The sequence below is a fragment of the Ostrinia nubilalis genome, chromosome 19, assembly GCF_963855985.1.
Source record: "Ostrinia nubilalis chromosome 19, ilOstNubi1.1, whole genome shotgun sequence".
NCBI classification, from domain to species: Eukaryota; Metazoa; Arthropoda; class Insecta; order Lepidoptera; family Crambidae; genus Ostrinia; species Ostrinia nubilalis.
The window spans coordinates 624804-652718 of NC_087106.1; the positions used below are offsets into that span (position 1 = coordinate 624804).

The window sequence follows — 27915 nt, forward strand, 5'->3', positions numbered from 1 at the left end:
TACCCCTGCCTCAGCCTAGGTTGAAAATTTCAGTAACTAACAACTCATTTACCGCTATTTCCATTTACTCAAAAAACTTGATTAAGTTTAAGCAATTTACATGCTGAAATGTCTAGTGTTACGAAATATGCCCTTGATTTTTTTTCTATCTGCAAAATGTACTTACTGATGCGTTAAATACCCATATTTTATATGTTATCAGATCAATAGATGTTCCAATGGCCGCTGACGGTCTCGGAACAGGTTCCGAACTGTTACCTAATAGTTGCGCTTGCGCCGAGCGAGAAATGTTGCTAGGGCTGCCATAATAATCATACTTGTTCAGACTGTCACGGTAGTTATAAATCTAAAACTAAACAGAGCTTAAACTAATTACTTTAATTACCTATTTGCATTTAATATCTCTGTAATATAAATAATATGAAAACAATTAAGTAGGTACATAATAGGTTTTGTGTAAAAAATAATGTTCACTCGAAGCCTGTATGATAGAAACGCTCGCCGTATTTAAAATGCACGTGGACTGCATTGATGTAATTTTAATTATTTTATTTTATTACCGTTACTAATTATAGTCTTATTTAACTTCCAAGGTCCAACCCTACTTGACAATGACACTGAGGAGCAAAGCAACTAAACTTTAATTGTTATAATGACCTACTGCCATTAGCAGACACCTAGTCACACGCGTTGAAAGTGTTTATATTGAAGTGAAAAACTCTACGGGCGAAATTAACATTGCAAATACTAGTTTCGTTTACATATAAATGATAAAACATCATTAATCCAGTTTCATTTCATAATATACCTAATTCATTTCAATGTCATTCTATAAATACAACAAATAATACACTATTAAGATTAAGCTCATGGCTGCTGAAAGCACAGCACACGAGAGTTGCGTGACCCTGAAAACCTTACGGGCTACGTCTGCTAATGAAACGTCATAGCATAATGCCTGCAGCAGCCTCATTAACAACAAATAAAGCTTGCATACGATTAGCACGCAATGCGATGTCTTTATCAACTTTATTTGAAAATAGAACCTGCTGCGTCTGCGCAACCTGACAGCTGAGAGACCTTAGTGCCTGTCCGACTTTCGCAGGGAACGGTCGCGTCGCGCTTCCGTGCCAACAGCGCGATTTGACGTACGCGTAACACACGTTAGCTTGACCGGCTTCCGATAACTTTGTTTTGATGTGTTCTAAGGTGTTCTGTGAAGTGTCAATAAGTTAACACCGAGGAGCATTGTAAGTGTAAGTTGTTTATTCAATTTGAAGGGTAGTTGCTTGCGCAAACTTGCGACTTAATTTAATTGTCTGTGGCAAATATTCTAAAGTGGCTAGGTAAATGAGTATGGTTTGGGAAATTACTATGGCCTTGTTGAATTTATAAAAGTGATACGGCTATTTATTCAACTGGTTATTATGTTGTTTCTTTGCATATCGTCATTGTTAATAGAAATTAGTTTTGTAATTAATTGGATTGTTTTTCTCTTTGCGTACGCATTAATTTTGTACCTACTTACTTTATGCGTAATATTTGAAATACAACTTTTCAAGTTTCTTGAATTATGTTAATGACGGTGGTGGTCCTTTTATCGGTATCAATGTAACATTCACCCAGATCAATGGTCGGCCTTGATCTACCGATGAGATTTACTTACTCCAAGAGATTTCGCAAAATGCAAAATAATGTTTTTTACGTTATGTATTTTTCGGACAGTTCAATTTTTATTTGTTGCATCATAATAAAATTTTAGCCTGGTCTCTAATAAAAATGCAAGTAGTGAAGGTTGAGTACAAGCAAGTGCACCTGTAAATTACCTAATTAAGAAAATTTAATTTCTTTCAAATTTTCCAATGAGATCCAACTATCAGAAATAATGATAACTTGAACCCATGGGCAGATGAACTGTTTGTAAAAAGTTAGCAGGAAGTATGTTACAAGTTCGAAACCACTGATCAGATTTGACAGAGGTATTACTTAAATTCCATAATTCTGTACATTTCGTGCAAATATCAAGGTGATATTAATATTAAAATAAAATAAATAAAATAAAAATAAAATAAATAAATACTCAGATTTGCAATCCCTTTGGATGTGAAAAAAATTAAGCTCCTAAGTCAACGCAGTCAAAAGTTACAGTAGGATACTTCCCGTTTTTCTTCCCGTCTTTTTGAAGATACTTCAAAAATGGATAGAATCAAATTTTTACAGCACATCTAAAGAGAAAAGTCCTAAACTATTTCATTTGTACGAGTAATTGTAGGTACAACATTTCTATGCTATTACAAACTTATTAAATTACAATTAGGTTGGGATAGCAAGTAAATTCAAAGGCAAAGAGTTCGATTCGCACTTGGCCGTTTTTTTACCTACATCAAAGCTTGCTCGATATGACTAACAATATTACACGCTTGCCAGTCCCTGGCAGTTCTCTTATTGTACCTTCAAGAAACAAGTTGTCCGTAATTGTTTGTCTTCAACAACCACTTCTCCGCCGTTATTACCCATCTGATCCATGTAGATAAGTAAATAACATCATAACAATGAAAATACCAGTTGAAATTGTGTTATTATAACGTTCAAAGTTCATCATCATGTAATTGCAAAAACAAAAAATAGGTAAAACAAAATATATTTTTGGACTGTTAAAATGGAGAAACTGGTTTAAATAAAATAGGTACATGTAAGTAGGTAACTACTGCATAAAATACAAAATAAAATCATTGTAGCAACTGCATGTGATGATTTGTGACCTGAAAACTCTGAAATACTGCACCTGTACACTGCAATAGCCTATTTATATATTTACCTAATATTTATTCGTAGGTATACAATGAATGTATAAAAGCAGGTACTGGAAAACTTAATGCCACCCGATATTCTCTCCGTCTATTATTCGGGCCAAACAGCAATTAGGCAATCTTACTTGCCGTTTATTCCATTACGGAATTATACTCCATTATAAACACAAATCATTTTCGAGTCGCTTATTATATCAATATACCACCCTGCGAGTAGGTATATGACTATGATATATGACTATTATGTGTAGTGACTGCCGTTTTTGCGCAGGACGCACTGGCGTGGAAAGTTATATTATCCTACCGTCTTATTTGCCTCTACTTCTACCGTGCGATTAACGCTGTTGTTCTCCGGCTAAAATACCGGTTTCGTTATTTATGCATCTCCTGGCAAGCAAGATCGAGATTTAAATTGCTTTATAACAATAAGAATATGATTTATACCTTATTTATCACGTCACAATAACTATAATATGAAGGGTTTAATATGAATCTAGCGGAATACGCGGGGTTTTAACTTAGAATTGCATTAAGATTTTTCCAACTTGTCTAATCATCTCGTAAGTTTATTTAAGACCAAGCTTTGATCATTATAAAAACAAAGCTTTATCTTAAAATATATTGCATAACCCTCTTTCTGGCTAGGGAAAACCATTTTACATCCATACCTTGGTCCTTAAACGATATTGCGATCAAGAGCAAGCGCAACAACCAAACAATAATATAAATCTTTTGTAGTGGAAAGAAATATAATTAAAATTACGTCATCAAGGAAAATTACAAGATGGTAGAGCTGGCTAATTGATCTTAAGAAGGGCACGGCAAACTGCTTTGGCAATTTCGCCAAAAAGCCCTGTGTCATCAACGAGCAGGTCAAGACCTTGCTAATGGACGTGACCCTGTGGAAAATCTTCACTTGCACGTAAACACTTGCATGTAAGATATTTGTTTGTGTATTAAATGGTAATTTTTGCGGCTTCTGACGAACTGGAAATAATATTTAATTTATGGAAAGGTCGACTGTGCAACTTGCATAAACAAAGCTCCTGTATACCTTCTCGATTCACATCAAGCAAAGATCCAAATCAGGTCTCAACGTTGATTCAGGATACACGCCTAAAACCAATTAACTACCTACTTCAACAACATTAAATTATTGCCTTAATGGGTTCTGACATCAAGCATAGGTACACGTGTAATAAAAGTACTAAATAGGTCAGGTCAATGTCTTGATTTACCACTCTGTCTGTTTGGTAAATCAAAAGATAAGCATATTGAAGTCAACGAAGTCTGCAAGCTCAGCTCATTCCGCAGTCCGCCCGCACCACGGTTGCGCAAGGTTCCTACGATCGACTCAGGCGCATTTCACTAGTAAAAGTGCTGCGCAAGAGTTGCTCGAATCCACACTTCGAATTTGATTGAGGAGTCATGAGCCTTCGCAACACACATTTACAAAATAGTTGACGATGCTTAGTTTCGTAGGCATTTAACGATATGTATTTATAAAGTCGGTGTTCACTCTTATCCATTCGTGTAATAACTTTGGTTTGATTGTAACTTAACATAATAACGGTGTCGTGTCTGGACTGGACTAATTAGTTTTTATTAAGGACAGATTCTCTATGAACCAAGGAAGAATAAAATCAAATAGTATTAAAGTACATAAATTAAAGGATTTTACTTTTGTACGTCGCGCGTCGTAATGCATTTCGGGCACATGTATGATCAATTAACAAAATATATTGTAAAAACCTAATAATGCATTTGCACTTAATTTCCATTGAAATACCATAAATTCCTGTCGCTTATGGGAAACGCGTAATGAATAGGCAGCATTGTGTTGCAAACTGCCTGTTTGGTAACGTTCTCACAGCGTGCGTACGCGCCGTGCGATATGGTAGAGCTGTGTACACACGACGACCACGAATGTTCGATTCACAAGCACTCGAAGAGTAGAACTACTTATTCTTCTTCTAAACTTGATCGTCATTTTCCTCAAATGTTGTTAGACTGAAGAATCTTGGTGTCAGACATACATAAGCCGCCAATAGTGTGCGATGTATCGCACATCTCGAATGTTATTCCCACGGCTGCAACTCCTGTGTAGCCAGGATCTACAGCTTGACCGCCAAGGAAAATCCAACTAGTGAAGGTCAAGTTTATCCCGGGGGAAAGTTAAACTGAATGTCGAAAGTTAGTGCACTTATTTAATTTACTATAGTATCAATTCTTAGTATACTTACTCAAAAACTACTCCCCACCAAATCATAATTACTGACGTGCTTTGTTCTGTCTCATTAAATACCCTTTTACTCGTATACCATCACGTGAGATGCAGGCCATGAGCTTCCTCGTTGCGGATAAAAAAACCCTTGGCAAAACTTACTTGAAATAAAATAGCTGTAAGGTTTTTGAACAGTCGTACTGGAGGACGCGCCTTTACCACGCTCATTTGTGGCGAACGAAGCGTTTTTAGGAAGCGGTAACTTTATTTGTAAACTGGGTATTTGCGGTAATAGAGTGATAAATTGAATTTCTTCACCAACACCTCGTTATAGGGTTCAACGTCTTGACTATACTCATAAGTTAAAATCTTCTACTGTGTTAGTCTGCAATCAACCTTACTAATATTATAAATGCGAAAGTTTGTATGGATGTCTGGATGTGAACATGTTTGTTACTCTTTCACGCAAAAACTACTGAACAGATTTTGATGAAACTACAGTATTATTGTTTATAACCCAGAATTACAAAAGTATAGGCTATATTTTATGTCGATCACACGGGTGAAGCCGCGGGCAAAAGCTAGTGTCTAATAAGCTTGGAACGTGAGATTTAGATTTTATCATAAGAGCTAGAGTTTTCAGATTTTGGCATTTAAATATTTCCAAACAACGCTCTTGATCGTGTGAATCTGGATCAAATTCCAGACTGCTCCAAATATTGATATTAAACCAACCAAAACAGAGTTGAATCTGCTTTTCTTTGAAAGAGAGTCAAGCGGCGTTTTATATTCGAGTTTTAACATCCTTTAGAGATCTTAATAATCGTAGTGCAACGCGGATATTCCTGCACTCAAACGTAATGACGAGTTAACCATTAGTGACTTATTAATTGAGACAAATAAGAACCGGCTTAACCACAACATCAAACTGGTGTTGTAGTGTTAATGGCAGTTTGGTCGTGATTTATAGAATCACCTAGGCGCGTGCAGTGCACACAGTCCTGGCAAACGATATTTGATGAAAATCACTTTTTATTGTTGAGTATGAATAAAAGACATACAAATGTAAATCGCTGAAAACGTCCTTTGCAAGGGTATCAGATAGCTCCACAATAGTACATTTATTTCAGTTTTAAATAAATAGGCCAAGCTTTATAAAGTACTAGCTTTCCGCTCGCGGCTTCGCCCGCGTGGAATTTTGTCTGTCACAGAAAAACTGTATCGCGCGCGTCCCTGTTTCAAAAACCGGGATAAAAACTATCCTATGTCCTTTCCCGGGACTAAAACTATCTTTATGCCAAATTTCATTAAAAATCGGTTCAATGGTTTAGGCATGAAAGCAAGATAGACAGACAGAGTCACTTTCGCATTTATAATATTAGTATAGATAAAATAAAATAATAATCTTGGCATATAAAATAAAAAAGTTATGTCATATTCACATGCAACTTAAATTGCAACAGACGACATACAGGAACATAATATTAATCCCTTGAAAAGAAGATTTTCACATACAGTTTAGCGCTTAATATGCTATTTAATTGAAACCTACGAAGCAGCTCCCATCGCACAATGAAACTCGTGGAGATACTATCACTCGCGTGTGTCTTGTCCACACTTTAACAATCATTCCCATGAGTTTCGCAACGCACTGAAAGCTCCAGTCCTAAACATTATTTTTATGTTCTGCTAAAGTTGATATAATTAAATGACAAAAATATTTTATTGTTTGTGGTAATTTTCATTATAAAATGCAGTGATAAGGGCGAAGTTTGCACGCTATCAACGCAACTTTATGTATGTGGGTATTGTGGGTATGAGTGTTATACTGAAGTATAGAGCTTTCTCCAATCTTATCATTCACCCTGAATTTTTGATACGACATTTATAATTAAAGTTAACTACATACTTGGACTATTATATTTAGATTTTATTCTATCTCTGTCTAATGTATTTCTAATAATTCTCACCAAATAATCATAAGATGCATCGACTCTCTACCACATGCTCATTGCTCGCTCATACTAGCTTTAAACATAAGCTACCGCTGTTGCTTAAACGCACAGCGCTGCCCAGACTCGAACCCAGTAGCCTCATCCAGCACCCAAACCACGAAGACCTGCTAATGAGCCCCATTACACATATCGGGCCAAAATAAATGTAGTTCCCATGCGCAGTGACACAATGCGCGCGCGCTTGGGCAACGGTTACTTATGTCACGCGCCGCTGTTAGTGTAATATAATTGCACCGCTCATATAATATAGAGCCGGCAAACGATTCTTGAATCGAATACCCATTCTGAGATCTTGGTACAATTTTGATGTTACCTATGTGCTCGCAGACTAAAAACTTTGTAATGCTACTCAATTAAACATTTAAAAAAGCTTCAAATAATTGAATGATCCGTAATTATGGTTTCTTCCACTTTAAATAAATTAGTATGTATCTAATGTATCACTAATACCTATCTGTTTTGTAATTAGATAGTATATTTTAAATAATTTTGTATAATTTACTCACACTTAATTAGGCAGAAGTTTTATAATTACTTTTTATCGTGTTTTAACTTTGTTTTATGTTAAGAGCGTTTACGCCGTTTGGCGCAAAAACAGTACTTTTTCAACTCGTTACAATCATTAACCAGTAATATTACAAATATGTTATAGGCATAAATAGTTAGGCAATTTCGTCGTCTAAATAGTTAATTGAGAAAATTTTGCGATTAGTTTAGTATTTAAGAATTGTATCAAGATAAGTCCACACAGGTTTTGTAAATTTCCACTTTAGCGTCAGTTTACAAGCTGAAATTTGTATAAAAATACTGTAAAAACGATTTAACAAACATTTATATCCTATAGCATAGATCCTTGGGCAAATAGTTATCTGAGAATTTTTTTAGATTTAAGCATTTTACAATAAGAAATCACAAATTAAAAAAACGTGAAATACCCAAAAATCAAAGTGATTTTTTCACCAATATTCTTCCTTTATTCAACACAAAAATAGCTTAATATAATAGTACAAGTTTTACAAAACAATAAAACTTGTATTATTGAGCAGAGACGATGCACAGCATCTGGTGAGAGATGCGTCTACTTCCGGTGTAGTTTTTTACCATTTTATACCTTAAATGACGTCATTTCCGCAATTATTTAATAGGAATTGATTTGACTTACTTCCGTTTGCCGCCATTTTAGTCACCTGGGGGCGAGCTTGCTCGGAGTTCTTCATAGAGAGCTCACCAGGAGGCCTTCTTGGGATGCTGTGCATCGTCTCTGCTCAATAATACAAGTTTTATTGTTTTGTAAAACTTGTACTATTATTCGGCATGTGACGATGCACAGCATCTGGTGAGAGACTTGTTTATTAGCTCCTGGTGACTACTTACCAATGGCGCTATGTGATGAAAGTTTTCGAGTTTCTGTAACAGAACTAGATTAGAACATGATTAATTTCAGGGTATTAACATGTTTTGTTCTAAATGCCCAGTGAGAGCAGAGTATGATTGAAGAGTATCCAACATCCTTTGGATCTGTTGATTGAAAGTTATTAATTAAATAATATGTTATTTGGCGTATCGGTCGTAGATCAGTTAATAAAAGTGTCTGCCTTATAATTGCTATTATTGTTCTGCCTACGCCTATATCTCATCAAATAATTTCATCTATGGCTAAATATCAACCCAAATTAAAGATGCCACAACGAAGTCAACAATGCCAGGAGAGGTTTTAAATCCAACAACCTTTATACTGTTTTTATCCATGTAGATTCCTAGTATTACTTGGTGTTGAAAAAAAAAATAAATAAATAATGTGTTATTATATTCCGCTGTTCGCCTCTGCTCGCCTGATTCCAGTAACTTACGCAACCGTAGCAAGGGCATACCTATGTTGTTTTTTTTTTTTTTTTTTGGATTTGCTGTCATTTTCCCAGTTGTTTGTATGATGCCGTAACGGTGCCGAACTTAGGGGCCGTCCATAAATTACGTCATCGATTTTTTCAGATTTTAGACCCCCCCCCCTACAATCATCCTATCGTCATTTCTTAATGACACCCCCCCCCCCCTTCTCCCAAAATTGACGTCATTACCAGTTTGACAAAATTAAAACATTGCAGATTTGAGAAAAATAGGGTATTATATTACGATTAAAACACTTGGTTATAGAATCACCTTTTATTATTTTTCTTTGGCAATAATCATTGATTTAATATAATATAAAAGTTAAAAATAGGGAATAATAATATTATATATTGCCAAAGACAAAGGAAGCCGACTTATAGTATAAAACAAAGTCGTTTTCGCTGTCTGTCCCTATGTATGCTTAGATCTTTAAAACTACGCAACTAGGGTTGCCAGAGCCCCGATTACGGTAATTTTTAACGTCTCCAATCCAGACACGCTTCTCGATTCTGCGATACGATTGGTCGTTCAACAGCGTACGTCAGCTGTTTTGACCAATCGTATCGCAGAATCGATGAAACGCGTCTGGATTGGAAACGTTAAAAGTTACCGTAATCGGGGCTCAGGTCCAAATTCACAAAAACCGGACTTTGTGTTTCATATGGCCGGACATTTTAACCTAAAAGCCGTACATGTGACAGGGGGGGGGGGGTGCGCAATTAGTGTCAGCTCATGAGTGAGTACTATCATCATCGGTTGCTAACCAACATCCTGATTCCTGATGCGTGCGCTTCATATGATTCTGTGGCTCGACAATGGACAGGCCGGACAAGACCCTAAAAAGCCAAACATGTCCGGCTAAAGCCGGACGCCTGGCAACCCTATACGCAACGGATTTTGATGCGGTTTTTTTTAATAGATAGAGTGATTCTTAAGGAAGGTTTATATGTATAATACATGAAAGTACCACGGGCGAAGCCGGGGCGGGCAGCTAGTATTATATGTAATATTATTGTTAGAGTATATTATCTGTAGTTATTACTGTATTCGTGTACATCTATGTTGCATTATGTATTTTATTATGAGTTATTTTAGTATTGTACGCGCCTTAGCCGCCTCTCACATTTGCAGTCTCACTTACTAGGTGTGCTGGAAGAAATTTCTTTTTAGAAATAATCTTTTTTGTATGTGAACAATCCCAACTAATATTATAAATGCGAAAGTAACTCTGTCTGTCTGTCTGTCTGTTACGCTTACCCGCTTAAACCTCGCAACCGATTTTGATGAAATTTGGCATAGAGATAGTTTGAGTCCCGGGAAAGAACATAGGATAGTTTTTATCCCGGTTTTTGAAACAGGGACGCGCGCGATAAAGTTTTTCTGTGACAGACAAAATTCCACGCGGGCGAAGCCGCGGGCGGAAAGCTAAACTATAAAGAAATAAATAAGAATGACGTCAATTTCGAAACACCCCCCCCCCCCCCTATCTATCATTTACCGTCATCCGCAGACCAACCCCCCCCCCCCCTAATTTAGAATGACGTAATATATGGACGGCCCCTTACTCGTAGGTCAAGGTTTATTAACTTAATCCTGAAATTATTTCTAAATAATTTCAGGATTAAGTTAATAAACATGTGAAAACAAGTTGACAAAACATAGTCCCACCTAAGGTGTTTTGTCATGTCAGCAGCTGATGTAGATGGTAGGAGAAAAATATACATAAGCTAGTCTGCGAGAAGCCTCGTAAAGGTCACATTTTAGATACCTACTGTTGGGTTTAAGGCCTTTATCAGGAAGTGAAATTGGTTAAGCTTTTATGCTTAGTAAGAAAATTAAAGTTATCTTTAATTTATAGTTTTAGATTAGTAATACCAGCCCTCCTAGACAAGTAGCACTTTTTGATCGAATCGAAAATTGGATACGTTATAACTTCATAATAGAAAAAAGAAGGCTAATCGACCGTCCTTCGACTGGTTTGCGATTTTAAAGTGAATTTTGTCTAGACCCACAGGGTAGTAGAAGAGTAGATAAACGATTTAGTCTAGCAAATAAATCTTGCTGTCGAGCTTCAAGAGGTAAGTATATAGCTACGACTGTTTTCCTTAGGCCATTAGTTTTACCACCAAGGCCAGGTTATTTTATAAGTTTTTAAAGTGGATTTTTGCCAGGTATGTTTTAGGAACGATACCTTATTACACCCAACTTAACATAAAAAATTACATGTTACCCGATCCTGACGTGGAGGTCACCATGTGGTAAGAACATGGTGGAGATTCTGTATTTTGAGGGTCGGCCTCGAGCCCTGCTAAGAAAAGCCAGAAAGGTCACTTCGAGGTGCTAAGCAGGTACCTTTTGCTGTGGTGAGAAACGGGACAGCAAAGATTTAGCCTAGTTTACCACCATAGCCACCCTGGTTGAAGTCGTTGCAAAGGCTGCTGGTGAATCTCTGTGGGGTCTCTGGATATCCAGTTTCCCGAACTTTTGGAATATTTACCTTTGGATCTGAACCCAGGAGATGTCACTAAGTAGGTTGTTTTCCCCGTAAATCGACCTAGATCGTCAGATAAATTTGATTGAATCGACCTGGGAGATAATATTTTGCGCTGTCAGAGCTATTTTTACCCGACTGAACCGGAAGGAGGTGATGTTTTTCAAGTTGAAAAGTTAGAGAGACAGTTCCAATAGAGGCTCTGAATGTGCCCCTTCCTCCCTTAGTTTAGAGTATAGGCTATGCTTTGATTGTCCGATAGCAAAATTAGTGAACGCACATGAAATGAATGAAAGAATGAGAAATCCCCCATCGCTGATTATAATTTCTGATATTTTGTAGACATCCAGATGGTTGTTAAGAGATGCTGAGCTGGAGTCTTGTGTATTGGATCGGTTGTGTGGGGTCGAGTTGTGATGAGCCCTCACTGGAGATCAAGCTTACCATTATAGGCACTTGTTGAGTCGTATAGATTTCGTATTTACCGACAAAACCCTTAGAGATGACGACTTGTTGAACCTGAGTTCACGTAATTGACAAGGTTTAAAGTGTTCCAGAAGATAAAATGTTACACAGAAACCTTCCGTTCTAGTAGTTGCTGTCTCGTCTGGTTTGTCAAAGGTGACGAGGTTTAGTAAGTAGTTTGTGATTGTATCAATGTTTTTCGGTATGCAGTAGAGAACGAGAGATTGATAATTTTGGGGTACCTTGACAAGACATGCGGAGAGGCCGGCGGTGTCTCTGTGGTCGGTATCTGCATCCAGATTTAGAATTTAGCATTCAACTACTTCAGATCGGATACTTACATAATTGTATATACTGATTAGGATGTTTAATAGAATAGGTTGTTTGGTCTGTCTTTCTTGCGAAGGAATATTGTGAGGAGCAGGCTCATGCTGAGCGGTGCCTTATCTGGTAATTTCAGCACCTGTTTTAACAGGATTTCGGTTTATTTGGTCAGCGTTAGACAGTCAAGAGTGTTAAAACGCTGAATAAAGCACGGCGTTGAAGGGACAAGCACCGGCTTGGAGGTGAATGGTAGACGCATCCCTGGAACCATTGTCAGGTAACAGGTTGACCTCCGCAGTCTGATGACGCCTGCCACTGCCTAAGATACGCTCAAAGGCAGCCTCCGTAGAATTTGCTGAGTGGAAAGTCACTTGACTTTGCTATTCTTATTTGGTCAGCGCTAGACAGTCAAGAGTGTTAAGATGCCGAATAAAGCACGGCGTTGCAGGTGCAGGGGCAAGCACCGGCTTGGAGGTGAATGGCAGACGCATCCCTGGAACCATTGTCAGGTAACAGGTTGACCTCCGCAGTCTGATGACGCCTACCACTGCCTAAGATACGCTCAAAGGCAGCCTCCGTAGAATTTGCTGAGTGGAAAGTCACTTGACTTTGCTATTCTTATTTGGTCAGCGCTAGACAGTCAAGAGTGTTAAGACGCTGAATAAAGCACGGCGTTGCAGGTGTAGGGGCAAGCACCGGCTTGGAGGTGAATGGCAGACGCATCCCTGGAACCATTGTCAGGTAACAGGTTGACCTCCGCAGAATGATGACGCCTGCCAATGCCCAAGATAGGTACGCTCAAAGGCAGCTTCCATAGAATTTGCTGAGTGGATGGTCATTTGACTTATTGGTCGTCAAGGGGACCTGAAGGGACTGATTTGGAATCCTTGGCTTTTTGTTCTAAATCGAAGGGAGTTATTTTGAGGCTTATGTACCTATTTGCTTTAAAGTATTATCTTTGTAAGATGTGTAGGTAAAGGTTACTTACTTATTAGTATTTGACAATTTGTAAGAACTAATTTAATCAGTCTAAGCAAATAAAGATATTATTATGTTTTGATTTTGCTTGAAGTGACCGGCTAGAGAACCAAGGTCGGATTATTTTTTAGATATCACCAGTACGAGCAAAGGGTAATTTTACCGAACAAAAATCCAGCACTGGGAGGGTGCTCCTCGCACAATGCTTATTAGGAATTTTAGCCAGGATACGCTCGTGACATGTTCAAATTCAAATTCAAAAACGTTTATTGCATGTCACATTACAATTTATAATATGTTGTTGCAAAAATAGAGGTATACATGTTCGATGCACTTAGCACATTTTGTCATACTTATTAAGCTTCTTGATTTGCAAAAAACATTAGAATTTAATAATTCAAGCTGTAAGCTGGCTCAGTGTTGGGGGTGGCCGCCCAGTCTACTAATAGTTGTAGTTTAAAGTGCTTTGTTGATGTGGTAAAGCATTTGTAGGTGCTATAATTTATGAGCACAATGAGCCTTTTTAAAGAGGTATTTATTAAGAAACTCGTACCAGAAAGAGTTATCGTTCGATTGTGGTAATGCTAACAACGTATTTTGATTGGTAATGTTTGCGATTTGGGCTGACGGGGCCGCCGTTAAAATTGTATAAGATGGTTGTGGGTACGTTATTCAATCTATTTATACAATAATATAGAGATTCGCGAGAATGCTCATTTGATCGAAAAGAGTGTTAAAGCTATCAGAATCCCACGTACCTCGTTTCATCCGTTTTGAATCTCGCCGGGGTCCGAGTTTCTCCGGTATCCGACGCTCTGGGTCCACCTGCTCGTCGTCCGGAAGACACTCGTCCCCTTTGGCGCCAACCACCATCACGTACATGTCGTTCGCGGTCACACACGCGCGGTCAATTGCACTTTTTAATTTTAAACTTAGTATAAGAACGTTGAGAAATAAATTATTTCAGTAAAAATCTGAGCAGAGTTTCTGCTTACGATGTTGCTAGTTTGGAAGTTAAAGACGCTATGTAAAATAGTACAAGTTTTACAAAACAATAAAACTTGTATTATTGAGCAGAGACGATGCACAGCATCTGGTGAAGAACTCCGAGCAAGCTCGCCCCCAGGTGACTAAAATGGCGGCAAACGAAAGTAAGTCAAATCAATTCCTATTAAATAATTGCGGAAATGACGTCATTTAAGGTATAAAATGGTAAAAAACTACACCGGAAGTAGACGCATCTCTCACCAGATGCTGTGCATCGTCACATGCCGAATAATAGAAGAATATCTTATCTCAAATATTTACTTTAAAATTTAAAATAATTCATTGTAATTTTTTTTCTATGAGTATTTCAAAAGTACTATAAAACGCCGCGCAAGAATTGTTCAAATTCAGGGATTTACCTCGATACGCCACTTCCTGAACCATTCGCCTAATTGTGTGACTGCGCGTTGAAGCGCCAAGATGATGTAATTCCGATTACGTCCGGACTTGTAGAGTGCGGTGTCGTCCGCAAAGAGGGCTAAATCCGTATGCGGATATTTGGGGATGTCATTGACGTACAATGAAAAGAGGATGGGCGAGAGCACGGAGCCCTGGGGGACTCCGGCTCTTATGGGGCGGGGGGAGGAGAGGGAGCCATCTACTCGGTAACGAAAGGTGCGATTCGATAAAAAGTCACGTAAGATGTGCACGAGACTGTCCGGCACACCGAGTTCGTAAAGCTTGTAAATCAAGCCGTTGTGCCAGACTTTATCGAATGCCTTCGCTACGTCGAAGAATAACACTCCTGTCCCTACGGGTGGCTTAGCAGTGAGGCCGCTAAGTATATGCTCCGTTAAGCGGTGCACCTGTTGTACGCAGGAATGTGAGGCGCGGAAGCCAAACTGTTCGTTTATTAAGAGATTATTGGAAAAAACATAATCTCTTAATCGAGAAACAATTATACGTTCGTATAACTTACCCATGGTCTTTAAGAGACTGATGGGTCTGTAGCTTGTGGGGTCAGCCAGTTTCTTACCGGGCTTCGGGATGCCAATGACTTCTGCCTCTTTCCACGCATCGGGAAAGATGCAGTGAGACATGGCCGCGTTGAAAATAGCGACTAAGAGGTATACTAGGGGGGCGGGCAGGGCGCGTAAGACTCTATTAGAGATACGGTCCGGGCCGGGGGCTTTGTTGGGACGGAAACCTTTGATTATCGTTCGCACCTTGTCGACGTTGGTCGGGTCTAGGGTTGTGGTCGGAGGGATAAATCCCGAAAAAAGTGCAGCAGTGTACTTTTCTAGGGCTTTGTCTGCGAAACGTCCTCCGGTTCGCACTCGTCCTAATGTCCCCACCCATCTCACCTTATTTGACCAAACTATTCCTTGGAAAAGTGAGGCCAAGTACTTAGGTGTCACCCTCGACCAGAGATTATCGTTCGCTCCGCACCTCAGACGCGTCTTGAGCCGTGCGAACCACTACATCCACCGACTCTACCACCTAGTTGGAAGGAAAAGTAAATTGTCACTTAGAAATAAGTTGACAATTTACAAAACCTGCATCCGTCCATTGTTGACTTACGCCAGTCCGGTGTTTGCTCACACTTCCTGCACAGACCTTAAGAAATTCCAGACCCTCCAAAACAAATTCTTACGCCGAGCCGCGGACGCCCCGTGGTTCGTGCGTAATACGAATCTCCATAGAGATTTCGAGATCCCATCGATTGATCACTTTATGAAAGAAGCCTCTCGCCGCTACTTTGATAAAGCGATCAACCACAAGAACCCTCTTATCGTTAGCGCCGCCACGTATACACCCCAGAAAGATGTCGCTGCCCAATACCGACGACCTAGGCATGTCCTAGACGACCCGGACGATCCTATTACCGAATTTCTGAACACAGACATCACTGCCTTAAGCACGCCAACTACTCCACAACACAGTAGCTCGTTACACCGTACTCGCCGGCGAGTACGAGGCCCTGCTTTCCATTTCGGACGGTACAGACATGTACCGGGCCGGTTCTCCCCTATCCGTCCCCCGGACACGGCCTGAGCCGAGGTCCGAGCCTACCGTGGCGCCCTCAGGCCGCGTCCGTAGTCCCCTCGATCGGGCCCACTAGAGTGAGCCCGCCGTAGGCTGGACTCTGGTCCAACACCGCGGTGGGCAACCCTCTAGTTGGGTTCGCCACTGATCGGGCTAGAGTACCTTCTGTACTCGCCACTCTGCCCGGTGAAGCTGGAAAAGCTCCTCAAGCTACCAGCGCGCGTCCCTACAAAAATAAAAAAAATAAAAAAAGTTCAAATTCAGTCCGCCTCGAGGCGTTCCAGAGTGAGGTCACGTCGCTCAGTGCTCTGCTGACATGTGTCATGCGTACGTTGATATTTGACACGTAGCCGGACTTTTATAGTGTATCCGCAAAATCTTGGTGGTAGATTTTGCGATCACGTTGTGGTAGATTTTGCGACAACAAATTCTATTTCAGACGTAATGAGAAATAAAAGTAAGTTATTTTTAGCGATGAAACGAAAACGAATGACGAAAATTTGGAACAGCAAGAGCTAAAGTATGTATACTAATATTATAAAGAGGAATAATACTGATAATTTACTTGCCATAAATAGGTGGTTACAGAATAGTTAATAGGAATGCTCCGCCAGCAGGGTCCGACCCAGTTGTAGGGGGAACACCTATTCCAGTCGGAAAATCTTTGCGGTACCTCGGGTTGTAGTTAGTTGGACAGTGGTCATTTGACGGCCACTTGAAGCTTCTCACCCCTAAGCTTTTGGCTACCGCCGGCGTACTAAGTCAGTTGATGCCTAATTTCGGAAGCCCGACCAGAAAAAAAATCGGGACGTTGTGTAGAGGCTTGGGAGGCGTCATTTACTAGGAGAACTCTTAGACACCGACTGAGCACTCGACACTCGACTACAAATGGAGGCGCTAAAAATAATTTATTCTCAAAGTGGGCAGTAGACAATATAAGTTTGGGAACCGCTGCTTTAGATGGTTCACTCACTCACTCGGTAGCCATCTTGATTTTCTGACATTTCGGATTTTTCCCATAGTCTGGGTCGTATAACCGACCAAACCCCATTTTCAGATTTTCCCTGCCATATCTCCTTCTGTCCGTCCTTAACTTTAAAGACACCCATGTCGAAAAAAATACTTTTCCCCGTAGCTCCCAGTGTTGCCAGGTGATCGAGATGAAAATGGTCAAATGTCATTTGCACGACCCCTTTGCAGGAGGCGTCATCCAAATTTTTGACCGGAAGTCGTTATTTCTACTTTCGACATTTTTGGACCAAATCTCCCAAAGTGTGGCAACACTGGGGAAATTTCTTCACCCAAGCGAAACCTCTCGACAGGACACACAACCGCCTCATACAACTCGACTTTCCAAAATGTTGCCATGTGCTCGAAAAATGAATTCCAAAATTTCGAAATTTTGAACTTTTCACAAAATGGCCGCCCACGCCGCCGCCATCTTGATTTTCTGACATTTCGGATTTTTCCCATAATCTGGGTCGTATATCCGACCAAACCTCATTTTTATTTTTTTTCTGCCATTATTCTTTCTGTCTGTCACTAACTTTAAAGTCACCCATGTCGCAAAAATAACTTTTCCCCATAACTTTCAGTGTTGCCAGACTTTTTTCATAAAAATGGTGAAATGTCATTCGGGTCCCCAAACGTCACCAAACTGCACACCAAGTTTTTGGAATTTTTGGAAATTTCCATTTTCTACTATCCGGGGCCGTGGTGGTAAAATTTTCTTCCAAAATGGTAGATTTTTCCGATTCATGGCAACACTCGAGGAACAGACCAACAATCGCCCGGAACATTGTACCCCACTCCGGTGTCGCCATCTACCGGAAAATTGCTGTCAAAGTTTGGGAATTTTTTGATCGCAACAAAATGGCCGACGGCTCAGCCGCCATCTTGTTTTTTCATAATCTGTGAAAAAGACTAAAGAAGACTATACATGTCACAAACACCCAAAAGAATTTTTCAAAAACAATTGCGCATCTCGGAGTGACACCTCCCTAAAAACACCCCGAAATCGCATTTTCAATCCAAGATGGCGGCGCGGCCATTTTGTTTTTCTAATTTTTTCTCAATTTTTTTAACACGTCTTGGCAACCAAAATAAACTCCCAAAAAGGAAAAAATTCAGGATGAAAAACAAAAAAGTTGTTGTCTCAAAAAATGCCGCCATTTTGTTTTTTGGTTAAAAAAATCTAAAAAACCTGCGTGTCAAAAAATCTAGTAAAAAACAAACACCAACAATTTTACCCCCCTCCCCTCTAAATACCCCAAAAATACCCCTGATCAGTCAGTCAGTCAGTGAGTCAGTGGTAATCGAGCTTTATATAATATAGACTAGCTTTGGTCGCCCGCTACGCGGGCTACAAAAGCTAGATCTGCGATGCTGGCCGCTCCGGGCTTCGCCCTACGCGGCGCTCGGCCTGCGGCCTCGCATTCGGAGCTCGGCCTTCGGCCTCGCAAAAATTACACGGGGCGTTTATTGTCTGTCGCGGTGCTCTTGTGCTTTTTTGACGCAACACAAGTAAATCTATGGCGACTGTCGGGATTTGAACCATCGCTCGGCCTTCGGCCTCGCCTTTCTGTCTGTCACTGGGCTCTAGTCCTTTTTTGACGCATTAAAAATAAATCTATGGCGACTCACAGGCTTTAAACTATCGCTCGGCCTTCGGCCTCGCCTTTTTCTACGTTAACCAAGCCCCCCTGCATACAATTTGTATGGAAAACTCAGTTTCATTTGGAAAATGGGTAACTGCTTGGCGGCCATCTTGGATTTCCAAAATTTTGCATTTTTCCCTTAATCTGGACAATTTTCCGCGCCGAACCCTATTTTTCATTTTTTTCTATCCTCACCCAGTCCCGTGAAACAATTCCTTAAAACCACCCAAGTCCCAAAATTTTGAGTTCCCCTAACTCCCAGTGTTGCCAGGTGATTGAGATGAAAATAGTCAAATGTCATTAGTTTGACCTATTAGCAGGAGGCGTCATCCAAATTTCTGACCGAAAGTCGTTATTTCCATTTTTTACATTTTTGGACCAAAACTCTCAAAGTATGGCAACACTGGAAATTTTGGTTTTCCCAAAGGATACTCCTTGACAAACTACGTAATCGCCCCATACAACTCGACTTTCCCAAATGTTGCCAACTGCCCGAAAAATGCATTTGAAAAATCAGAAATCTGAAACTTTTTACAAAATGGCCGCCCGCTCAGCAGCCATCTTGATTTTCCATGATTTCGGATTTTTCCCATAATCTGGGTCGTATAACCGACAAAACCTCATTTTTAGATTTTCCCTGCCATATCTCCTTCTGTCCGTCCTTAACTTTAAAGACACCCATGTCGAAAAATATACTTTTCCCCGTAGCTCCCAGTGTTGCCAGGTGATCGAGATGAAAATCGTCAAATGTCATTTGCACGACCCCTTTGCAGGAGGCGTCGTCCAAATTTTTGACCGGAAGTCGTTATTTCTACTTTCGACATTTTTGGACCAAATCTCCTAAGGTATGGCAACACTGGCGAAATTTCTTCACCCAAGCAAAACCTCTCGACAGGACACACAACCGCCTCATACAACTCGACTTTCCAAAATGTTGCCAACTGCCCGAAAAATGCATTTGAAAAATCGAAAATCTGAAACTTTTTACAAAATGGCCGCTCACTCGGTCGCCATCTTGATTTTCTGACATTTCGGATTTTTCCCATAGTCTGGATCGTATAACCGACCAAACCCCATTTTTAGACTTTTCCTCCCATATCTCCTTCTGTCCGTCCTTAACTTTAAAGACACCCATGTCGAAAAAAATACTTTTCCGCGTAGCTCCCAGTGTTGCCAGGTGATCGAGATGAAAATGGTCAAATGTCATTGGCACGACCCCTTTGCAGGAGGCGTCATCCAAATTTTTGACCGGAAGTCGTTATTTCTACTTTCGACATTTTTGGACCAAATCTCCTAAAGTATGGCAACACTGGAGAAATTTCGTAACCCAAGCGAAACCTCTTGACAGGACACACAACCGCCTTATACAACTCGACTTTCAAAAATGTTGCCAAGTTTTCGAAAAATGGATTCCAAAATTTCGAAATTTTCAACTTTTTACAAAATGGCCGCCCACGCCCCCGCCATCTTGATTTTTTGACATTTCGGATTTTTCCCATAATCTGGGTCGTATATCCAACCAAACGTCATTTTTATTTTTTTTCTGCCATACTTCTTTCTGTCCGTCACTAACTTTAAAGACACCCATGTCGCAAAAAAAACTTTTCCCCATAACTTTCAGTGTTGCCAGACTTTTTACATAAAAATGGTGAAATGTCATTCGGGTCCCCAAATGTCACCAGACTGCATACCAAGTTTTTGGAATTTCTGGAAATTTCCATTTTCTACTATCCGGGGCCGTGGTGGAAAATTTTCTTCCAAAATAGTAGTTTTTTCCGATTCATGGCAACACTCGAATAACAGACCAACAATCGCCCGGAACATTGTACCCTACTCCGGTGTCGCCATCTGCCGGAAAATTGCTACCAAAGTTTGGGAATTTTTTGATCGCAACAAAATGGCCGACGGCTCAGCCGCCATCTTGTTTTTTGATAATCTGTGAATGTATCTCTTAAGAAGACTATACATGTCACAAATACTCAAAAGAAATTTTCAAAAACAATTGCGCATCTCGGAGTAACACCTCCCTAAAAACACCTCGAAATCGCATTTTCAATCCAAGATGGCGGCGCGGCCATTTTGTTTTTCCATTTTTTTCTCACATTTTTTAACACACATTGGCAACCCCAACCAACCACCAAAAAAGAAAAAATTCAGGACCAAAGACAGAAAAGTTTGTGTTTCAAAAAGTGCCGCCATTTTGTTTTTTGGTTCAAAAAATGTGGTAAAGCTGTCAGTCAAAAAATCTAGTTTAAAACAAACACTAACAATTTTACCCCTCTCCCCTCTAAATACCCTAAAAATACCCCTGATCAGTGAGTCAGTGAGTGAGTGAGTGGTAATCGAGCTTTATATAATATAGACTAGCTTTGGTCGCCCGCTACGCGGGCTACAAAAGCTAGATCTGCGATGCTGGCCGCTCCGGGCTTCGCCCTACGCGGCGCTCGGCCTGCGGCCTCGCATTCGGCGCTCGGCCTTCGGCCTCGCAAAAATTACAGGGGGCGTTCTCGTTTGTCACGGTGCTCTTGTGCTTTTTTGACGCAACACAAGTAAATCTATGGCGACTGTCGGGATTTGAACCATCGCTCGGCCTTCGGCCTCGCCTTTCTGTCTGTCACTGGGCTCTAGTCCTTTTTTGACGCATTAAAAATAAATCTATGGCGACTCACAGGCTTGAAACTATCGCTCGGCCTTCGGCCTCGCCTTTTTCTACGTTAGCTAAGCCCCCCTGCATACAATTTGTATGGAGAATTTAGTCCCTTTAGGAAAACGGGTGAACGCTTGGCGGCCATCTTGGATTTCCAAAATTTTGCATTTTTGCCTTAATCTGGACCATTTTCCGCGCCGAACCCCATTTTTACTTTTATTCTAACTTAACCCAATCCCGTAAAACAATTCCTTAAAACTACCCATGTCCCAATATTTTGAGTTTCCGTAACTCCCAGTGTTGCCAGGTCATCGAGCTAAAAATGGTCAAATTTTGTGTTCCCGTAATTCCCAGTGTTACCAGGTGATCGAGATGAAAATGGTCAAATGTCATTAGTTTGACCTATTTGCAGGAGGCGTCATCCAAATTTCTGCCCGAAAGTCGTTATTTCCATTTTTTACATTTTTGGACCAAATCTTCCAAAGTATGGCAACACTGGGAATCATTGTTTTTCCAAACGATACTCCTTGACGAACTACATAATCGCCACATACAACCCGACTTTACCAAATGTTGCCAACTACCCGAAAAACGCATTTGAAAAATCGAAAATCTGAAACTTTTTACAAAATGGCCGCCAGCTCAGCCGCCATCTTGATTTTCTGACATTTCGGATTTTTCCCATAGTCTGGGTCGTATAACCGACCAAACCCCGTTTTCAGATTTTTTCCCACATATCTCCTTCTGTCCGTCCTTAACTTTAAAGACACCCATGTTGAAAAAAATACTTTTCCCCGTAGCTCCCAGTGTTGCCAGGTGATCGATACGGAAATGGTCAAATGTCATTTGCACGACCCCTTTGCAGGAGGCGTCATCCAAATTTTTGACCGGAAGTCGTTATTTCTACTTTCGACATTTTTGGACCAAATCTCCCAAAGTGTGGCAACACTGGGGAAATTTCTTCACCCAAGCGAAAACTCTCTACAAGACACACAACCGCCTCATACAACTCGACTTTCTAAAATGTTGCCAACTACTCGAAAAATGAATTCCAAAATTTCGAAATTTTCAACTTTTTACAAAATGGCCGCCCACGCCGCCGCCATCTTGATATTTTGACATTTCGGATTTTTCCCATAATCTGGGTCGTATATCCGACCAAACGTCATTTTTATTTTTTTTCTGCCATGACTCCTTCTGTCTGTCCTTAACTTTAAAGTCACCCATGTCGCAAAAAAAACTTTTCCCCATAACTTTCAGTGTTGCCAGACTTTTTTCATAAAAATGGTGAAATGTCATTCGGGTCCCCAAACGTCACCAAACTGCATACCAAGTTTTTGGAATTTTTGGAAATTTCCATTTTCTACTATCCGGGGCGGTGGTGGAAAATTTTCTTCCAAAATGGTAGTTTTTTCCGATTCATGGCAACACTCGAATAACAGACGAACAATCGCCCGGAACATTGTACCCCACTCCGGTGTCGCCATCTGCCGGAAAACTGCTACCAAAGTTTGGGAATTTTTTGATCGCAACAAAATGGCCGACGGCTCAGCCGCCATCTTGTTTTTTGATAATCTGTGAATGTATCTCTTAAGAAGACTATACATGTCACAAATACTCAAAAGAAATTTTTAAAAACAATTGCGCATCTCGGAGTGACACCTCCCTAAAAACACCTCGAAATCGCATTTTCAATCCAAGATGGCGGCGCGGCCATTTTGTTTTTCCGTTTTTTTCTCACATTTTTGAACACACCTTGGCAACCCCACTTAACACTCAAAAAAGAAAAAATTCAGGACCATAGACAAAAAAGTTTGTGTCTCAAAAAATGCCGCCATTTTGTTTTTTGGTTCAAAAAATCTAGTAAAGCTGGCAGTCGAAAAATCTAGTTTGAGATAAACACCTACAATTTTACCCCTCTCCCCTCTAAATACCCCAAAAATACCCCTGATCAGTCAGTCAGTGAGTCAGTGAGTGGTAATCGAGCTTTATATATTATAGATAGACTAGCTTTGGTCGCCCGCTACGCGGGCTACAAAAGCTAGATCTGCGATGCTGGCCGCTCCGGGCTTCGCCCTACGCGGCGCTCGGCCTGCGGCCTCGCATTCGGAGCTCGGCCTTCGGCCTCGCAAAAATTACACGGGGCGTTTATTGTCTGTCGCGGTGCTCTTGTGCTTTTTTGACGCAACACAAGTTTAACTGTGGTAACTCTCGGGATTTGAACCATCGCTCGGCCTTCGGCCTCGCCTTTCTGTCTGTCACTGGGCTCTAGTCCTTTTTTGACGCATTAAAAATTAATCTATGGCGACTCTCGGGCTTTGAACTATCGCTCGGCCTTCGGCCTCGCCTTTTTCTACGTTAGCTAAGCCCCCCTGCATACAATTTGTATGGAGAATTTAGTCCCTTTAGGAAAACGGGTGAACGCTAGCGGCCATCTTGGATTTCCAAAATTTTGCATTTTTGCCTTAATCTGGACCATTTTCCGCGCCGAACCCCATTTTTACTTTTTTTCTAACTTCACCCAGTCCCGAGGAGCAACGCCTTAAAAACACCCATGTCACAAAATTTTGTGTTCCCGTAATTCCCAGTGTTGCCAGGTGATCGAGATGAAAATGGTCAAATGTCATTAGTTTGACCTATTTGCAGGAGGCGTCTTCCAAATTTTTGACCGAAAGTCGTTATTTCAATTTTTTTCATTTTTGGATCAAATCTCTCAAAGTATGGCAACACTGGAAATTGTTGTTTTTCCAAACGATACTCCTTGACAAACTACACAATCACCACAAACAACTCGACTTTCCCAAATGTTGCCAACTACCCGAAAAATGCATTTGAAAAATCAGAAAACTGAAACTTTTTACAAAATGGCCGCCCGCTCAGCCGCCATCTTGAATTTCTGACATTTCGGATTTTTCCCATAGTCTGGGTCGTATAACCGACCAAACCCCATGTTTGGATTTTTTCTGCCATATCTCCTTCTGTCCGTCCTTAACTTTAAAGACACCCATGTCGAAAAAAATACTTTTCCCCCTAGCTCCCAGTGTTGCCAGGTGATCGAGATGAAAATGGTCAAATGTCATTAGTTTGACCTATTTGCAGGAGGCGTCATCTAAATTTTTGACCGAAAGTCGGTATTTCCATTTTTTACATTTTTAGACCAAATCTCCCAAAGTATGGCAACACTGGAAATTTTTGGTTTTCCAAACGATACTCCTAGACAAACTACATAATCGCCCCATACAACCCGACTTTCCCAAATGTTGCCAACTACCCGAAAAATGCATTTGAAAAATCAGAATTCTGAAACTTTTCACAAAATGGCCGCTCACTCGGTAGCCATCTTGATTTTCTGACATTTCGGATTTTTCCCATAGTCTGGGTCGTATAACCGACCAAACCCCATTTTCAGATTTTCCCTGCCATATCTCCTTCTGTCCGTCCTTAACTTTAAAGACACCCATGTCGAAAAAAATACTTTTCCCCGTAGCTCCCAGTGTTGCCAGGTGATCGAGATGAAAATGGTCAAATGTCATTTGCACGACCCTTTTGCAGGAGGCGTCATCCAAATTTTTGACCGGAAGTCGTTATTTCTACTTTCGATATTTTTGGACCAAATCTCCTAAGGTATGGCAACACTGGAGAAATTTCTTCACCCAAGCGAAACCTCTCGACAAGACACACAACCGCCTCATACAACGCGACTTTCCAAAATGTTGCCAACTACTCGAAAAATGAATTCCAAAATTTCGAAATTTTCAACTTTTTACAAAATGGCCGCCCACGCCGCCGCCATCTTGATTTTTTGACATTTCGGATTTTTCCCATAATCTGGGTCGTATATCCGACCAAACGTCATTTTTATTTTTTTTCTGCCACGACTCCTTCTGTCTGTCACTAACTTTAAAGACACCCATGTCGCAAAAAAAACTTTTCCCCATAACTTTCAGTGTTGCCAGACTTTTTTCGTAAAAATGGTGAAATGTCATTCGGGTCCCCAAATGTCACCAGACTGCATTCCAAGTTTATGGAATTTTTGGAAATTTCCATTTTCTACTATCCGGGGCCGTGGTGGAAAATTTTCTTCCAAAATGGTAGTTTTTTCCGATTTATGGCAACACTCGAATAACAGACCAACAATCGCCCGGAACATTGTTCCCCACTCCGGTGTCGCCATCTATTCGAAATTTGGTGTCAAAGTTTGGGAATATTTTGATCGCAACAAAATGGCCGACGGCTCAGCCGCCATCTTGTTTTTTGATAATCTGTGAATGTGGCTCTTAAGAAGACTATACATGTCACAAATACCCAAAATAAATTTTCAAAAACAATAGCGCATCTCGGAGTGACACCTCCCTAAAAAAACCCCGAAATCGCATTTTCAATCCAAGATGGCGGCGCGGCCATTTTGTTTTTCCATTTTTTTCTCACATTAAAATTCACCCTTTGGCAACCCCAACAAACCACCAAAAAAGAAAAAATTCAGGACCAAAAACAAAAAAGTTGCTGTTTCAAAAAGTTCCGCCATATTGTTTTTTGGTTCAAAAAATCTAAAAAACCTGGGTGTCAAAAAATCTAGTAAAAAACAAACACCAACAATTTTACCCCCCTCCCCTCTAAATACCCCAAAAATACCCCTGATCAGTGAGTCAGTGAGTGAGTGAGTGGTAATCGAGCTTTATATAATATAGATAAATTGTTAATTTGTAACACACACTTTTTAATGATTTTAACACACACATTATGTATTGCGACCGAGCGCGACGACAGCGCCACGTACAGGTGGGCTATATGGGCAATATTGTCACCGCTGTCAAACAAGAAGTAAGTAAATAATGTGAAAAAGTTTATGAAATCTTGTGTTATTTTACTATATTTGTCAATTTTGAACGATGGTAGTCAGTAAAATTATTGCAAATAACATTAAACTTGTTGTTTTCAGTGAAAATTAGCCTACTGGTGACTAAAATGGGGTTTCGTGCCATCATCATTATCATTTCTTTCTTTGTTCTTATTCCGTGGTGGATACCACGGTCTTGGAAATCGATAAAATTCGCAGTCGCTTTTCTTCTTGGTGTTTACAATTCACAACAACACATCTTTCTTACTAGAACCGTATTTTTTCTTTAAAACGATTATAAAATGTTTACTGCAATATGGATTTGACAGCTCAAGTCAGCGACTAAAATGTCAATTTTAGCCGCAGCGAGCGCTGTGATCGTTTAGGCTACTCCCTCCACCCGGTTTGCACCCTGCCTATAGTTGCTATTTAAACACAATTGTGATTTCTCATAGACTGACATATAATTTTGAAATGACAGTAAGGCAAACAGGGAGTGCAACAGACTGTGCAAAGCATGTCACGTCGACATTTTTTGTTATAAGCTACTGAAATTTAGGCGCGCTGTGCTGAGATCCCTTACAGCGGCAGCAAATAACTAGTCACTGTTAGTTGTTAGTTTTTAAATTTGCAATTGTCTGCATTGCATGCCGTGGCAGCCTCTAATTAAGACAATACTTAGTTCTAAGCACTGTGTTTGTCTTTTTGGTTGTCCTCCTAATAAATAAAATACACTAGACACCACTGGTGTTGGCGACAGATCTGGTAACACCGATGCTAGGCCATGGTCTATGGACTGCAGCCTAGCAACGGTGTTAGCCATCTTGTTTCTCGATATATCTTGTTTTTTGGATATAATTCTGTTGCTTTGCCTTTTGTGCTTTTTATGTGATCTGAATACAGTTTCGTATTTAAAGCTGAGCATTTTCTATTTCTGTAGCTAACAACTGGTATTTTGTTACAAAGATTATTCGTGATAATTTCAACAGTTGCAACATAGCAAAAGTGACAAAACAACAGAAGATAAAGATGATTGATGAAATCTTTCACCATTACAATTCAATTTTTTCAGGTGAACATAAAGCTAAAAATATTCAAAAAATATGTAGTAAAAAGCTTTGATAACTTTCTATTTATTTATTTATTTAGAAAGGTACACCAACAGTACATTGTATACTTACACTTTTAAAAATACATTATTTGATAATTAAATTACGGATTTATTTATTTATTAGGATTCATTTATACCATAACATGATTTATAATGTTGGAGTCGGTGTTGGAAGATTTTATAGTTATTTTGAGCTGTCACTTGACAGCCTGGCACACTTTTACGATGGTGGATCAAAGTAGTTGGGTTTGACTATAGAGCAAGAGAACACGCACACAGTCACAATCTTTTAAGTGTGAATAAAAATAGCATTGAAATTACCTAAACTTGACATGCCACGCTAGACGTAAACGCTCTTAATATCTATCTATAAATTAGCTAAAAAGCTAAACATAATTATTAGCACTTAATTGAATCTGAATAAATCAGTATTTTA

At 40.0% G+C, this 27915-nt stretch overlaps 1 protein-coding gene across 1 annotated transcript in view; it reads left to right on the forward strand.

Moving 5' to 3' along the window:
- Window positions 1-1116: 1116 nt before the first annotated feature.
- Window positions 1117-27915, forward strand: part of LOC135081356 (uncharacterized) — a 150195-nt gene continuing 123396 nt past the window's right edge. The window contains exon 1 of the mRNA XM_063976075.1: window positions 1117-1256. The gene's annotated coding sequence lies outside the window, so the exon portion shown is untranslated. The remainder of the gene's footprint in view (window positions 1257-27915) is intronic.